The sequence below is a fragment of the Frankliniella occidentalis genome, unplaced genomic scaffold, assembly GCF_000697945.3.
Source record: "Frankliniella occidentalis isolate FOCC.00 unplaced genomic scaffold, Focc_3.1 Scaffold285, whole genome shotgun sequence".
In the NCBI taxonomy this organism is placed as follows: Eukaryota; Metazoa; Arthropoda; class Insecta; order Thysanoptera; family Thripidae; genus Frankliniella; species Frankliniella occidentalis.
The window spans coordinates 127710-138640 of record NW_026267411.1 but is presented as its reverse complement, the minus strand read 5'-3'; the positions used below and the strand labels follow the sequence as shown (position 1 = coordinate 138640).

General features: G+C 42.9%; 1 long non-coding RNA gene across 2 annotated transcripts in view; it reads left to right on the top strand.

The window, feature by feature from the left end:
• Positions 1-10565, top strand: part of LOC113213327 (uncharacterized) — a 23161-nt gene extending 12596 nt beyond the window's left edge. For both annotated transcript variants that reach the window (XR_008011891.1, XR_008011892.1), the window contains 3 exons: positions 798-1117; positions 5646-5879; positions 10256-10565. This is a non-coding gene — a long non-coding RNA (uncharacterized LOC113213327). The remainder of the gene's footprint in view (positions 1-797; positions 1118-5645; positions 5880-10255) is intronic.
• Positions 10566-10931: the final 366 nt, after the last annotated feature.

Below are 10931 nucleotides of genomic sequence, written 5' to 3'. Positions count from 1 at the left end.
GGCTCTTCTGGAACTACGAATGTGCCGTCTTTCCGCGGCCGTCTTTTAGCCCGCTACCGGCCGGAGAGCCTACACCGTATTAACTACATCGTGGTTTGTCTCTAGCTGCACGTCAACTCGAGAACATATTCGTAAATTTACTTGCCCTAAAATCTGAAAAAGTCAGCATTCATAATGCACCCGTTTTTTGTGACTTAGCAGTCTAAATGGGAAAGGGCAATTTTGTTTTGCAGGTCGCTGTTTTCAGCGTGGAAGCATTGCAAATTTGTATCTAAAAAGTTACAATGTGTACATAGCCTAAGTACAAATACCTTTTTTTTTGGTTCCTACTTTAGAGACGAATTTGTATCTATTTGAGATGCGTTTAAGAAGGCATCCATACACATTAAATGTAAAAGAACAGTTTTGTCCATAACGAGACATGGATTTTCACGCATCCAACGACATCGGAAATGGTTTTGTTAGAGAGCACAATTTTCAATTTTGTTTTCTCATCATGGACAAATTTGTTTCCTGTTTTGCGTAGGCAAGACATTTTGTCCCAGCGAGTGGACGTTTAAGTTTGCAAATTAGTGTGCTTGTTAGCAACAAATTTGTTTCCAAGGAAGGGACAACTTTTGTAAGGAACGCTCGAAGGAACGTTTTGTCCCTTCTAATGTCACAACTTGTTTATAAAATGACACGTTTTTTGTCCATAGATTTTCTTGTCTGCGACTGTGGACAAAAATTTGGTGGCCAGATTAAGGAACAATAAAAAGCTCCTTTGCATTTAGACAGTACGCTTTTTATGTTATTAGGGCCAACCATCTGCCAAAAGTGTTGAAGTGGAGAAGTCCGGGGATGGGGCAGAGCACTCTCCCCCGTTGCAGCCCCCACCCATAACTGCAGAACCTGCATGCACTCGAGGGCCCGTTGTGCCCTCTTTAAGATGCAGTGTTCCTCCAGGACGTCCTCTTGACATGAACCCCATCTCGATGGGGCCCAAGCTATATCGCCTGCAGCCCGTCGGCACGTCCGCAGGGAACACCATATCCAGGAAGTGGTATTGCAAAGTGTGCGCCATGGCGTTCACAAGCCTGGAGCAGCTTCGGAAACACTCTGCCTACCTGCATCCTGAGTAAGTTCTTCTACAAAGAGCATGCCAGCACTTCCACCAAACAGGGGTGCCAGCTACCCTTTGCTAGCCAATCCGGTCGAGAGAGGCCGGCTGGGCCTGCTTTGCCATTAGGGCAGGGGTCTCAGACACGCGGCCCGCGGGCCGCAAGGGCCGCACTGGAGAGAGATGGAGCTATGTGATCGCAGTGAGTGCGAGTGAGAGGTCCGACTCGTGCGGCCCGCGTGACGTCACAGTCTGAGACCCCTGCATTAGGCTAATTCGTATATCGCCCTCTTTTCGATTCTTGGGTTGTACGTAATAGCCCTCAAATTTAAAAATAATAATAATGAGTTTTGTATCAAATGTGATACAGTTTTCTTCATGGCAAGAACGACAGCTTGTTTTTCAAGCTGAGAATACGATCGGGTAAAAACAAGCAACGCTCATTTGACGGCTTGAAAACCAGTACGGTTTTCAAGCAGCTCCACTTGAAATCTTCCAATGCGGCTTGTAATTCAAGACGGTCGGTCTGCCTGCTTGGATTTCGGGACGGCGGAGTGAAAAACAAGCCGAGCTGCTTGGATCGGATTCCCCCTGCGTAGAATTCAAGCTGCGTCGCGAACCCGCGATGATTTGAATCGACGCAGTTTCGCACTCGTGTACGCTGAGTAGTGGAACAGTGGCGCGCTCTGTGTTCTACGCCAAAATACACATTACTATAAAAAGCAGGGAGAGGGGGAGCGCAACAGCAGGGCAAAGATGGGGTTAAAACTCCATGGTTGGGATATACTCTTCGCTCAATCAACAAGTTCCAAACTTACTGTCGCGGCATTACGATGTCAGCTAGCAAATGGCATTTTGCTTATGAAATACGATGCTCTGGTGCATTCAAACACATTTGCACGAAAGCACTGCGGCTTTAATCGGCTACTACAACGAAAACAAACAGCGAAAGTGAATGACACGTTAAGGTGGGTTCAGAGTTCACAAGATGCAAGCGTGATTTTCACGCCGCTAGCGTGAAAAGAGTTGTTTTGGTTAGCAGTTGACTTTATGCAACAGCCAATAACAGGCCGACGTGGGGCTATGCCATTATTTTCAGCTGAATCAGCTTTGGAGCTAGCGTGATTTTCACGCACTTTCGAACTTGCGTGAAAATCACGCTGCTAGCAGACGCCTGCGTGAAAATCACGCTGCTAGCAGAAGCTTGCGTGAAAATCACGCCGGAAGCGTGAAAAATCACGCTAGCTCCAAAGCTGATTCAGCTGAAAATGATGGCATAGCCCCACGGTGGCCTGTTATTGGCTGTTGCATAAAGTTAATTGCTAACCAAAACAACTCTTTTCACGCTAGCGGCGTGAAAATCACGCTTGAATCTTGTGAACTCTGAATCCATCTTTAGACACTGTTAGAAAAAAAAATCCAGGTATTTTACGGAGGAACACTCGTAAAAAGTATTGCCAAAGTCCTTTGGGGTTTCCCAAAATACTCTGTAGATTTCACGTGTCGAGATTAGCTTTGAAACATGGCGGTGTGAATGACTGCAAATAACGTGTCATTACTTTCGCTATTTGTTTTCATTGTTGTAGCCGATTCAAGCAGGAGTACTTTGGTGCAATGTGTTTGAATACACCAGTGTCTGTAATTCAGCATCGTATTTCAGAAGCAAAATGCCATTTTCTAGCTGACATCGTAATGCCACGACAGTAAGCTTGGAACTTGTTGATTGAGCGAAGAGTATATCCCAACCATGGAGTTTTAACCCCATCTTTGCCCTGCTGTTGCGCTCCCCCCCCCCCTCTCCCTGCTTTTTATAGTAATGTGTATTTTGGCGTAGAACACAGAGCGCGCCACTGTTCCACTACTCAGCGTAGGCTACATACACGAGTGCGAAACTGCGTCGGTTCAAATCATCGCGGGTTCGCGACGCAGCTTGAATTCCAAGTAGGGGGAACCAGATCAAGCAGCTCGGCTAGTTTTTCAAGCTGCCGTCCCGAAATCCAAGCAGGCGAACCGACCGTCTTGAATTACAAGGCGCATTGGAAGATTTCAGGCAGAGCTGCCGTACTGGGTTTCAAGCCGCCAAATAGCGTTGCTTGATTTTACCCGTCAGCGCCCCTGCTTGAGAACTGGTATTCTCAGCTTGAAAACTAAGCTGACGTTTTTGCCGTGTTTATCAGACCATTGTGATACGGAAATGTGTATTGTCGGTGCATATCTCTGTAATCTGATCAAAATGTTACAGAAAACCCGTGTCCGTTAAAAGGTTTTGTAACAGATACAAAGAATTGTGACATCGAATTCAATTTTATGTATAAATGTTTAGAATATTATGGAACTCGGTCGGGGAGGGGCATGGCTCGGAGGCACGACATCGTAGCTCAGAGGTCTGTGGTTCAACCCCCCCGTGCGGTAGGGTTACTCGCTTACAAAACCAACTTAGTATGTTCTCAACCCTAGTAGCACAGAACTATCTTGCGACTGTCGGACAGTGTAAAAAGGTGCGGACTATCGGAGCGATATATGACATGAAAAACAATCATTCTATCGTTATACTATCTTTTCTTCTTCTGACGAAAATCTTTATCGGCTATAGCTTTTGTAATAAAAGCGAAAAACCATTGTTGCGGACTTGAACAGAAATCGATAAAAATATAAGGAAATATGGTGATAGTTTAAATTTGATAGACCAGCCACAATCGTCTGACTGTCAAAAAGCCATTACTACTAGATTTTCGTTATCGTCATAACAATTGGCCGCTTAAAAATAATTACACTTTGTGCGACAGTTTTTTGCTGGTAGGGAAGTGAAAGTAATGAGAGAGGAGTTAGGGGAAAAGAATTTGTTCTCTTTTTAAACGGTAAGCAGGCCCTGTATCACGTGATACAGATTTTCTTATCCATATTATTGAATAAAATCGGTGACGCGCATGGTACAAATTTCTGTAACATGTAATCGAGGAGGGTGGAATCACTTGCGAAATAGTTCGTATACACCCTTCCCCCGACATAGTCCGAGATAAAGGTGGAATAGACGCAAAATAGTCCATGAAATCGTCGCGAAATCCCACCGAAATACTGCGAAATACCCCGAAATAATTTGAAATAGGCAAGAAATGGCAGGAGAACTGCCACGAAATATATAGCCCGTTAACCTACGAACCTAAGTTATGTCCCCCTCGCATGTAATATGCAAATTACTCCGTAACATACTTAGTGAATTTCGTACTGTTTTTTCTTACAGTATACACTTAAATATTACCTTTCTTTAAAAATTAGGGAATGTAAAGGGACCATAGAGGGAGTTGCAAACCAAGTGTGGTGACAACTGAAGACTATCGATTTTAATAGGGTATCCCTCTAGAGCGCGGAGCGGAACTAAGAAGAACAAAAGCGGATACAGAGAGCGGTAGTGGAGGCGGGCGCGCGGAGGAGCGGCGGGTGGTAGGGGAGCATCCTCGCCCGCCCGCCGCTCCTCCGCGCGCCCGCCTCCACCACCGCTCTCTGTATCCGCTTTTGTTCTTCTTAGTTCCGCTCCGCGCTCTAGAGGGATGCCCTATTATGGGAGTTACGATATCCTTTTTTAAACGAACCCGTTTCTACCAGACACTGCGGCGCAGGGGGGGAGGCGGGAGATCGTTTAACACCACCTGTTGCATTTTGAGCCGCGTCTGGGTAACAGCCGAACAATGAACACCTTGCTCTCGGTAGTCCGCTCCACGCGCGCGTGCCGCCCTCGTGGAAAATAGTGTAAAATTATGGCGTGATTTTCACGCTTCGTAAGCTTCACGCAGCCAATCAGGAATCGAATTTCATCACGCAGGGAGTGAAAATCAGGCGTGGTGTGAGAATCACGCGGAAAACTAGGTGTCTTTAGATTACGCGCCGCCCACGCGAAAAATTGTGTGCAGTTATAAAATAAGTCCTTTATGCCAAAAGACACCATGCAAAAAGACACGTTAACAATTTAAAGAATGCTTTGCGTGCCATTAACGTTCCTAAAACACCTAAAGCGACTAAATTTCCCCAACCATGGGTTCGTTTCACAGTTAACAAGAATTGTTAACGTTTTTGAAAAAACATTTTTGAAAGGGTTGGACACAAAATCCAACTTCTTTCCGTGGTTTGTTTTCGACTAGTTTTCAATCCTCTTTCCAATAGTGTGGTCACTTATGACCTCACTGCAAAGATTTAGAGTTTTACCCGTGCGCTCTTCAAAAGTTTAGGGATTTACAAATGTTGAACCGTTTCAGCCCCAGTGCTCAAATTTGGAGTGGATCCATACTTCATTAATACCCTTTATTTTTGAGGCAAAAACCAAAATCGGTCACCATAGATCTTAAGTCGCAATGGACAAATGTTTGTTTTGTTCACGATAGAGATGCAACGTCGTCATATTTATCATACAATATTGTGTCTGGTAAACGTGTGCACAAAAATGCAACTTTCTATAAGGACAAAAATAAGTTTTTTGAGGATTTAGTGTGTGGCTTTCAGAATGAGAATTGGAAAACATAATTGTCTCTAATATTTTGTTTTAACTCTGCAGGTACGTTTGCAGTCGCTGCTCCAGATTCTTCAGAACCCCATATCTCAAACACATACACGAGGCTTCATGTAATCGCAACTATGTCAACTGCAGTCGCTGTGGCCATCGTGCTATATCAAGGGGTCAACTGAATAGCCATGTGTGCGTCGGTGGAGCCGTGAACAACGTACGATTTTCCCAGAGGGTTGAAACCCACAGGGAGCGAAGAGATTACCCCCCGGCGTAGCGAATAAGGTCGGAACCTTTACCTTAACATTTTACTTTCATTAATGGTCAAACTGCTAAATCATTGATCGAATTGCTTAGAAATTTTAGCTCCCTTCGAGTCATACCAATTGATGCATTTTGTGCATCTCTGTGGCACTTCACGTTTTTATGAAGTATTTTCTTAGAGAGCTCTCTAATTTCAGCTCCAGTAATAATATGTAAAATTTCTCAAAATCCTTCTTGCGTATGTATGTATACACTCTCATTTCCTCACACATGCTTACGGTGAATTTCGTGCAAACGTAAGTAAAGACTTTTCGTCTGTACCTTACGGAGGAAGGCATGTTTGTAATACAGATCAAATTCGACGATTTAGTTCGTCTTATCGATGATTTGTGGTCTGTATTGCGTTTGCGCCAAATTCTTCGCAACATACGGATAGGACATCCGTAGGTAAGGGAGTGTGTATATATGCACACTATTACTATTGTGAACTGATGTCAGTTTCAACTGCAAGACTTGGGTCTGCGAGTTTAAGCTACGCTTCACACACTAACGGGAATGTGCTTTTTTTTTGTACATGTCGTATGGAGTGATTCGTGCGTACGGATTTATGTACGAAAACGTGCTTAGTTATGCACTTATTCATACAGAAATAGGTTAAATTTTGTGCATCAAATAAAACTGTCTATTTTTGTGTTTATTTATGCATAAAATTATACACATTTATGTCTGATTTCGTGCATAATTCTGTACGCACAAATCACAACATATGAAATTTACAAAAAAGTACTTTTCCAGTTAGTGTGCAGTCAGTAGCGTGTATAGACAGCACGGCCGCACATGCCGTTCACGCTTATTCTGTTCACCTCCACTACGGTACCATTGTAGCATCAAAAGCGATCCAAAGTGCCCGTACGGTTTTAAAGCACGGCTTCACTCTGACGTGGTCTTTTGCAGGGCATCGTAACGAATCTTATCGTTCTTTCACATTTTTGGCAATATCTCTGAAACCGCGCGGAAATTTAGAATTAACGGGGTCTATTCAGAAGTCCAGATGGTGCTTGAATTTCTTTACCAACACTCTCATCTCGTTACTGATTTTTTTGATTTTTTTGCCGCCCCTTGTCAACTTAAGTTTTTATGCAGCAGGAATACTGACTATAGTTTTCTGTCAGTAATACGCATCAATTCCTTTTACACAACTGACAGTTTGATTTTTATTCGTACGTATTAAAGGAAACTCTACGGAATAATTGACAGATTGATCAGTAATTCCTGCTGTAGAGAAATCTACGTTTCAACTGACAAAAAAATCAGTACAGGTCGAAGAGTATAAAAGGACCCAACGTGGTCAAATCGCTTCCTTAGGCCTAAACCGAATTTCGTTCCAAAAATCAAGTAATGTTACTGTTTTTTGGAACGAAATTCAGTTTTGGCTTCGAGGAGCGATTTGACCACGGGTCGTTGAGTAACAAAATTCAAGAACTGCATAATTTGAGCTTCTGAATGAACCCCTGTGAGATGTTATTTTCTGCGCGGTTCCAGAGATAATGCCAAAAATGTGAAAACACAATGATTCGTTGCGATGCCTTGTTCTTTTCACACTAAATCTGAGAGGACTTTTATTGTCCATGGAAAGACGCGTTTTTGTACACATCCCAACCGGATGCAGATTTGATTCCAGCAAGTGACAAATTAGCATCTTATGAAGGACAAAAAAAAAAAAATTTTCACAAAAGGGATGCTAGTTCTTCACTTGCTGGATTTAAGTCTGCATCCGGTTGAGATGTGCACAAAAGCGCGTTTTTCTTTGGACAATAATAGTCGTTACTTTTACGCCCTGTACAAGATTTGGTGCCCTGATTGTATGCATCGACACATTTCAATACGCGATTTGCTGAAAAATAATTGTCGATCCTCTCATAATGTTTGCAGTGTGCGAGACCGTTTAGTCTGGCAGTTTAAAATGCGAGGCTTTCTATACACACTACATCTGAAAGTACTTTTTTGTCCCTAGAAAGTCGTAGTTTGATGTAAATCTTTACGAGATGCCGCTCTAAACCTTTGCCAGTGATAAGTTAACATCCTCGCAATAGGCAAATTTTCCTTTTTGTTTATGATCGATGTGCAAATTTGTCGTTTGTACCGATCAATTTTGTATCTTGTTAAGATGTGCACACAAATGCGACTTTCCAGTGACTACTATAAAGTCCCTAAAGTCTGCGCAGGAAAGGTCGATAAATTCGTAACAACGAAAGTTAATTTTAATGTCGCGTGCCCAAAATTGGCGAACAATACTAGTTATTTTAAAGGAAGAATTATTTGGGACATTATCATCTCTTGAGAAAAGGCAAAACGAAGCAAGGGGCCGGGTGGGCCCTATGAGGTCCCCCCCCCCTCCCCCTCTCTGACCCCTTACGGTCTCCAGTGCGCGGTTTGTGTTTCGACGGGGATGGTGGGCCACTCGTTGTGCTCCTTGAACTTCAGAGAGCAGAGGTTTACTTTTCTCTCGGTCATCTAAGTACTTGAGATGTGAGAAAACTTTAAATGCCGTGTCCCTTTGAGACCGAGACATGCGCGCCGGTCTGGCCGTAAACTGTAAAGTAGTGTGAAGTCACTTTCGCAGTTCGCACTTCCCGGAAGTACAGTAAGAGTTGTGGGCTAAGTTAGGGTCATTTCCGTCGTGATTGCACTACTTTAGGTTCATTGGGAGGCTTTTTGGGCCATAAGATGACATAATCGGCAAAATCTGACGATGGATTCGGATTCAGCGGACGTTTTTACGTACCGTACCGTACGGCGAATTAGGAAATTTTTGCGATGAAAGGACGACGCTCAAGGGCCTTCCGAGTGAAATTTGGTCGTTTAGCCAAAATTGAGGAAATATATTTTAAAACCCTCGAAAAGTCAGAGAAGGAGGCTTCAAATCGAAAATCGCAGGAGGAACTACCCCTCCAAAATCGCCTATTTTGAGTCTGCAAACGATGTCGTTTGAGTCGATTATAAAAGTTGACCTTTCGACTTAAACGCCCCGTGAGGCACTACACGAAAAAAAAAAGGATTCGCTAAATTAGCTAAAGCATTTGATACTATGGCCTTGGATTAGAATATTAGCTCTCCCAGCTAATTATTACCTAAGAGAGCTAAACAATTAGCCATGACAGTTGTTTACCAAATAAAGCAACTAGCTGTAAAAGCTAATATGTTCGCTCTCTTAGCTAAGAACTAGCTATGAGAGCTAATATTTTAATCTAAGGCCATAGTAGCGAATGCATTAGCTTATTTTGTTTCTTCTTTTTTTCCTTGTAGTTCCCTTGTTCCGATCGGGTTCGGGTTTGCGGCATATGACTTGTGTTTTCAAGAAGTACCTTGATCCGAGTGAGGCTCAAAAGAAATCAACATAACTCGTTTTTCGGGACCACCCTATAACTCGCGCGCATGCCTCGATCTCAAAGGGACTCGGTATTTTAAGTTCTTTTATCTTCAATTTCATGTAGTTTGATGACCAAGTAAGAGGTGAACCTCTGCTCTCAGGGGGGTCCAGGGAGGGTCTCAGAGTGCTCACTCGGCCCGTTACTTCGTTTCCTAGCGGCCCTTTCTTAAGATTATCGTGAAATGACGCAATGTATGTTGGACACGTTGAGTCCCAAGGGGAGTATCAATCACGGCTTATTGTGCCTACGCCCAGTGAGAAATGAATTACCGAAACGTAGTCGAATCGACATTATGATGATATGATTATGTTGATCGAATTCAAAATGTTATCGATATCAAATGTCGAAATGTTGGGACATCGAACATCGATGTTATTTCGATCACAGTCAATTGCTAAAATTTCAATGATACTGATATCCTGGTGGAGTTCTCAGTTACCCAAATGGATAACACTGGCAAAAATCTTGGTAGGAGTTCATGCCTGTGGCTCGTGACTCCCGCGCCCGTCTGGAAAAGCCTCAAGGATATAGTTGTCCGTGCGTGACAATTCGTTCGCGAGAGCTAACAGAATCGCCAAGGGAAGGCCTACCTCGAATCAACGTCGAATCGATATCGAAAATAAAATTTTCGAAATTTACTCATTAGAACTGGGCTGTACCCTCTTCAGCCACTAAATTCACTATGTATGCTTTAGAACAGTAGCTAGGTGTTCTACAATTTACATCGAAACTATGTCGATGACTTAACATTTCCACCGTCAATAACGTTTCGAGCACTTCGACATCGATTTGACGTCGGTTCGATCACTCATTTCTCACTGGGACGAGTGGTCTTGGGGGACTCAATGTGTAAACAGTGAGTGAGACAATCGCCCTTATGGAGTTTGCAGTGTTACGTCGCTACTGTTGCTCCGGGTGGGAACAGTGACTTTTTGTGTCCCTACATAGTTTTGTTTGTGTTTTCAGACAGCATCGCAGCAACAAGGGGAAACTTCGTCTAGCAAAGAACTTTTAATTAAATGGAAGCACAACTTCATTAATTTTATTGTTTTTTGAGGTTTTAAAATGATGTGCGATTTAAGTTATATTTTCGCTCTTTTTACACTTACCTATATAAAGATACGTTATTTACTTGTTTATCTTGACATTAGTTTTGTGACTTCTTTTAATCTAAATATCGTGCTTAAGTGAGACTTTTAGAATAGATAGTTTAAAATTGTTCTTCTGGACAAATATGTGTATAGTCCCTCATCCTAATAAATAGTTCTCAATTTTGTGTGGTGTATGATTTAATACTCGAATTCAATGTTGGTTCATCCTCCCAGCTAGCTCCCGCTACTTAGTTCCAGCCCATATTTTTTGTATACCATTTTAACCGTTTCGCAGCTTTGCAATTTCACTGATCCCTTGCGCCCAGCGAAATTGGTGTGTACCACCTAAAAACCTTACCTTGTTAGGGGTCACTCCTGGACAACGAGAGGCCTGGTGCAAATCCTGGCAACCACCCCTAAGGGGGTGAAAGGGGTCAACAAAGAAATAGGGGTTGGTCTAGAAAGTTGGAGACAAATATTTTTTTTATTGTCTTCTAAAGGGTAACTCGTGAAAGTTGAGCCCTTTGGGCGAAAATTTTTTCCGTTGAGTC